Below are 6,909 nucleotides of genomic sequence, written 5' to 3'. Positions count from 1 at the left end.
TGCAGGACAAATTATATATCAAAACGTGCGTCTTGATCGGGATCGGTGTGCTATTACTTTTCTCAACAGTGTACGAATTTTTCGCGACGTAGTCGCGAAAAACTGCGCAAAAATTTTGCATGTAAGTCAATGGGACGGGCGAAAAAAAAAGACCGAAAAAGACCAATCATTGGAGTTTAACAAAAGTCTACTGCTCAGGCATACTTTCACCTAGAGACTCCATTTAAACTTTAAACAGTAGACACAAGTCTTGTGTATTGTCGTATTACTCCACGTTTTGATAGGTCATATAGTTTTTGATCAATCCCTGATCAATGACCATGATCATTTTTGGAGAAATTATGAGTTTATAATGGGTGTGTATTGGACAGAATGTTCGTGTCAGAGTGCGTGACATCATCGGTTAGAGTGGGAGAGAGTGAAGAAACATTCTGTATTTTTTCTGGATAAATTGCCACCACGGCCACAATTTACACTCTACAGACATAATTTTTTCAGAATTTGTAAGACAAACTTGTTATCTCTCATGTCATGTGCTCAAAATATCAGAGAGACTTACAGAACTTACAGAATCAGCCTCTGAGTGCGGCCACGTCTGTCCCTGCTCCTCATTGAGTCCAATACAAATATTTTCTGAGAGGAGCAGAACGGCCTGATGTTTTAAAACTGCCAGCGTCGCCAAAATATTTACTGTAGAAACACCAAATCGTACCGAAATTTTCAGTAAGTCCTTAGAGCAACATTGATCTGTGTTTTGTTCTGATAGGAGTTACCGTTTTGTCATGCTAAGCCTAATTGTGAGGCCGGTTTAGAGGCAGAAAATGGCTGTTTTTCTCCACGTTTCTGTCTGTCTCAGCCTGCGGGGCCCCTATCGCCGTGGTAACCTCTTTGATCCTCAGGCCAGGGCTCGTTAACTTCATAAACAATCCACCTGGCGCTCGTTTAAATGTTTATAAACACAGACACAGCTAAATCAGACTGACACAGGATGCAGCTCATAGTCACACACACAGACTCTAGAGCCAGCTTCATGTGATTACAGTCACACACACACACACACACACACACACACACACACACACACACACACACACACACACACAGGTAACCTAATGTGATTACAGCTCCTCCATATCAGTGCTTATAGAAAGATGATCATGTGTCTGTCTGATGAGCTCTGTCTTGACCTTAAGATCGTGGGTTTGATTCCCATGTTGACAGAGATGGCACAACCCGCAGTAGCTCCCGTGGCCCATTCAAAATTTCCCGAGAGGAAATTTTCTAGTTAAGTTATGCTCGTTTCCAAATTATGGTGAATAGTCATATTTGACTATACATCGTAATTGATAATTGATATGAATTTACATTGCAGATGTATCAAGTTTTCAGGTCACATATCAATAATATGCTACATTAACTTGTAAGTTATTCATAGTTATTTACTAGGAAGCTAACCAAGCAGAAGACAATTTACTCAAAGTTTTCATCTTAATTGAATCATTTAAAGGTCAGATATGCAAACAATATCCCATAATAACTCCTTAGGATGGTTGGATAAGGAAGTTAGCTTGTCAATTAGTTCAGTTAGAAGAGGCAAAAGTCTTCATGTGGTTCCCATTGTGTAGCTATAGTTTGTGTTATCAGTTTGTTTCATTTATGTATCCAGACATGGAGAGAAATTATGACTGAAATGAGTTAATTAGCTACTGTCATATCACAGCTTGTAAACTGGTTAAATGAGAAACACAGATATTAGTGGGCTGTAGTTTTTTGGGGGGTGGTGGTGTTCATAAAAGCAGAAAAGAAAGAAACAGATGAAGTGAAAACAAGACCAAACACAATCCCTTTGTAGCAAAACACACACACACACACACACGCCTCACAGCTTGAATAAAACAAGCTCATACATAAATAATGCATTCATTTCTCTCTCACACAGTCACGCGTTCTTTCATCTTTCATCCCTCACACCTTGAATTAACAAGTTACACCAAAGTATCACCTTCGCTGTCACACCCTCTCTCTCACTTTCACACACACACACACACACACACACACACACACACACACACACACACACACACACACACACTAACAGAAACATAATACAATAGAGCAGGGCCGTTGCTAGGAATTCTGGGCCCCCTTAAAGAATACTAAAGTGGGCCCCTCCCCCTAACTTTTCCTTTTTTTTTCTTAGACTACGTATGTATTATTGTTTTTTATTTAGCCTTCTTTGTTTTGATGCTAATGCAGCATTACACTGCAAAAACTCAAGTATCTTAGCAAGAATATTTGTCTTATTTCTGGTCAAAATGTCATTTCTAGTCAAAACAAATCTCATTCTACTTAAAATAAGACTCATCATATTAAAAGCAGCTTGTTTTTAGACACTTTTTACTTCTTTCAAGCAGATTTTCACTTGGAATAAGTAGAAAAAATCTGATAGTGGAGCAAGTTTTTCTTCCTTATTACAAGCACAAAAAACTTACTTTCACTGGCAGATTTTTCTATTTATTGTGAATTTAAGTGAAAATGATCTAAAAACAAGTTAATTTTTAGGTGATGAGTCTTATTTTAAGTGGAAAGAGATTAGTTTTGACTAGAAATGAGACATTTGGACAAGAAATAAGACAAATATTCTTGGAAAGATGTTGCGTTTTTACAGTGTACTATGAGTATTAGTCAGGGTCTTACGCAGAATAAATCAGTCATACAAAGATTAGACTACTGGGGTTTTTTATGGGCCCCACTGGGCGCTGGGCCCCTAGAGTTATCATCACCTTTCTCCCCTAGACAACGGCCCTGCAATAGTGTAACCAACAGTGGCGTCTTCACCCTGCCCCCCTCAGGGGGGGGGGGGGGGGGTAATGACATGTATGGAGGCGAAGCTGTGAAATGAGGATTCCCTCAGAGCTGCTTTCTGCTGACACCGTCAAAAAACTCATAATTGAGTTTTGTTCTGTGGTCGCACCGACACGAGCCGCAGTCTGCAACTTTTACTAGATTAGACAACACACATACACAGTTTACACAATAGAAAAAAGGCACAGTGTTCCCTGTGTGTGTGTGTGTGTGTGTGCCTCTCTGTCTTCTTTCCCCCTCGGTTCATATTCTGACTATAAGAGCATTAATATTTCACCGCTGTCTGGGTTGCATCACGTCTTTGACTCTCTTTGTCTTCAGAGTTACATCAACGCTGCCTTAAAGGACAATGCCAGGCAAATTCACTATACTCGGGGGTGTATTTTCCTATCATTTTAGGTCTAACAGAAGGAATCTGAAGGTGTTCAGTTTAATGTCTCCTGTTTTGTGGTAGTTATGGTCTGTCCCCGCGTTGCCACGGCTGCGATGAATGGGAGCGGATTGAAGTTCTGCTGTTTAGGCTGTTTACATCCCTCAAAACCGCATTTTTTTTGAGAGTTGATATTCCTGTGTTTATGACACCAACGGGAGCTTCCCACTGCACCTGAACACACCGAGCGTCAACTTGGGTCTTGCGCGAGACTCTAGGAGACTTTGAATTAGATCTAGTTTTACAAACATGTCGGCTTGCTTGATAAACTTCTCGGTGCATGTTTGAGTCGCCATCTGATGCTGTCTGTGGAAAAAAACTGCAGCTTTGAGGGATGGAAACAGTCTACAGTAAGCAGCAGAACTTGCATCCACTCCCATTCATCGCTGCCGTGGCAACGCGGGGACAGACCATAACTACCGCAAAACAGGAGACATTAAACTGAAAACCTTCAGATTCCTTCTGTTAGACCTAAAATGTTAGGAACATACAGCCCCGAGTATAGTGAATTTGCCCGGAATTGTCCTTTAAGGAGTGTTGTTAGGGGAGAGGAGCTGCTTTCTATACTCCACACATCCAGCTGTAAAGTTTTTAAATTATAACACAAGTGATGCGATGTTTGTTTGATCTATTATCATTTAAATTACTTTCTTTTTTCTTTTCTTTTTGAGAAGGTTGGGTTGGTATCACTTCATTTCCTGCAGCAGAGGCTCAGATTGCCCCCAGGAGGTTTTTTTGTCTCATTATCTGACTGAAAGGTTTCATTGTTCTTTGACAGAACAGAACAGGACAGGACAGGACAGGACAGAGTGAGCCGACACGACCACCTGAGAGACCGGTAGCTACACTTCATTACAACGTGTTTGTTGTGGGACGGTCGATGCGTCTCAGAAAGATCCAAATTGTACCGATGGAGTTCACACTATGGCAGAGCCGGAAGGCATAAGCGAACTAAGCTCCTGCTTGGGGCCCCGTGACTATTGGGGGGCCCCCAAAAGGCAAGTAACTTTTTTAAATTGTAGTGCGTAACTTTTGACGATCCTTATAGAAACACTGCGTAATTACAAAAAACTTTAATTATTGTTGCATTTCAAATTGTTGTTGCAATTTTCTGTAAAAATTTTAAAAAGCAGATGATGTGTTTACAGTAAATGCATTGTCTGTTGGTTTATTTTGTTACTTTTAGTCGACCGAGGTGACATTCAGTATCCAAGTACTGTAGGTTATCAATTTGAAGATTAAATGTAAATCAACCCCAGGCTGCACTTTTGGTTAAATTTGGTGCCATTTCAGAATAAAAACCATAGATGGGTAAAAACCTGCCAAGATATGATGATTCGTAATGACAGAGTAAATGAAATAGTATTAGTGGCAGTAATAGAGGGCACCAAAATAAAGATTTAGCTTAGGGCCCCATGGAGGCTTGGGCCGGCCCTGCTAGATGCATTTCTTTCTGCCAACTTCTGACGATGCGTTCAAAGCATATTGAGATGAATCAGACGTAGCAGCTGATAAAATGACTGATTTAATATACATTTAATTTCCATATGCACCGTCCAGAGGATGCAGGTCGTCATGGTGCTGCAGCAGACGGATGGATACTTCACTGTCACATGAAAAAAACAAAACAAAGAGACACTCTACACTCAGAAAAGCAGACTTGACTTGCTCTTGAGCCAAAGTGACGAGGCGTTTGCAGACAACCTTGATCGTCCTTACTTTGCCCTCTGAGTCATCGAGGCCTCAGTGCGTCTGTCTGCCAGTCAGTCCAACAACAACATCCTCTCCACCGAGCCGAGCGTGTATCTGCTGTTCATTAGGGCCGCTGCCCGGTAATTGAAAGCAGCGACTACAGACGGAGATGTAAAGGTGGCCGGGAGAGATAAAGTCAGTTTACATGCAGCAGCCAAGAGCTCAGATAATGAAGCTGCAGAGCATCTTTTGTTGCCCCGGCTCTTTGATTTCTGCTCTGTAGAAAATAACTTTGCTCAAAGCAGCGGCAGCAGCAGCGACCGGCATCAATAAAGCTTTCATTTACTCCACCGGCAGCAGCAGCAGCAGCAGCAGCAGCAGCAGCAGCAGCAGCAGCAGCAGCAGCAGCAGCAGAGCTTACACAGCAACAATCCACGGTGATGTCAGCCAACGCAACTTTTTCAAAGTCAACGAGGATTTTTTTTTCTTTGGTAGTTTGGATGTCGACGATGATTTGTTACATCAACTGTTTTTTCCATTTACTAAACCACATCTGAAGCACCACTTACTTCCTGCATGTGACTCATTCACTGCACCGCTCTGCAGGGCTTCTCATGTTCATTTATTAAGGATTCAGACCTGCTCCTTTTATTCTAATGAGGAACAGTTTTCAGGAAAAATAACTGGAAAATACAAAATATACAAAACACATCGTTATGAAATCCCATGAAAACATCAAACTGATCAGGCTGTTTCTCTGAATGTGCACTTGTTCCTACTAAAGACTTAAAAACTGCTTATAATGTTCATGTTTCCCTTTCGTTTGTTTCCTTTACTTTTCCTCAGGAGCACATTAAATGTAGCCGAGTAGTAGCCGATACTGAGACAGTGTTAAGCTTTTATATGTGGACAGCAAAGAAAGAAGATCCTTATACCTTCAACCTTCAGGCTTTTTTATTCTGCTCAAATGGTCTATGAGCTGACAGACAAATGAATTTCCCTTTGGGGATTAATAAAGTCATTTGTATTGTATTGTATATAAAAAGTGTCAGACGGAAGCTCAAACACAGTAAAACTGAAAAAGCCCCCCCCCCCCCAACATAAAACAACAACAAAAGTCTAAAAACATTAACAACTATTAAAATATTGAAAAGAAGAGCAAACAGCTCAACAAAAAAACAGGAACATCTGGAAGTGAAGCCTGATGTAGATTTCAATGATAAAAGTGGAAGTTTCAGTTTATTCTGCTTCAGCTGTAGATTCACAATAATTAAGAGCTTTATAGATAAATAAAAACCTAATAAAGTTGTTTTTTCACATCACCAGTGCTGCTGGAGCTCCTTTGAACATGTTCAACTGTAGATCAATAAAAACCCACAGTGCCTGCTGTATATTTATATAAGATGAGACGTTCGGTGTCTGTCAGTGAATGTAAACGCTCTTCTCTTTTTCGCTTTTCTTTTGGATGTAAACTTCTCCAGCTTCTCTCACCTCGCTAAAAACATTTTACACTTTTTCTTCTCTTTCTCCTTTTTTTTGCAGGAACAAGCAATTATACAGACAAAGATCCAAATATGATCCAGTCTCTCTCTCCCTCTCTCTGTCTCTCTGTGGGAGTCAGACTCATTTATTTTCCTGCTCTTATCGACTTTCCTCTTTTCCGCCTCTAAAACGCACAATTTACATTTAGATGTCGACTCTTATCCGACCCAGCCGCTGTTTAACAGGTAAACAGCCTCTGTGTTTGAGTCCTGAACGTCTGTTTAATGAAGTTTCATAAAGTTTCCTGTTTTAACCTGAATTATCTTGATGTTGTCAGCCACGTCTGCATTTCAAAAGAAAACCTTCATCGTTTTGTTTCACCAACGTTTTACACATTAAAACTTCATTTACAGCTGAATAGGAAACTGAAAGATGTTTGA

The sequence above is a fragment of the Trachurus japonicus genome, chromosome 17 (assembly GCF_045865225.1).
Source record: "Trachurus japonicus isolate A0001 chromosome 17, Traja_1.0".
NCBI lineage: Eukaryota > Metazoa > Chordata > Actinopteri > Carangiformes > Carangidae > Trachurus > Trachurus japonicus.
Note: the sequence above shows the minus strand (reverse complement) of the source record.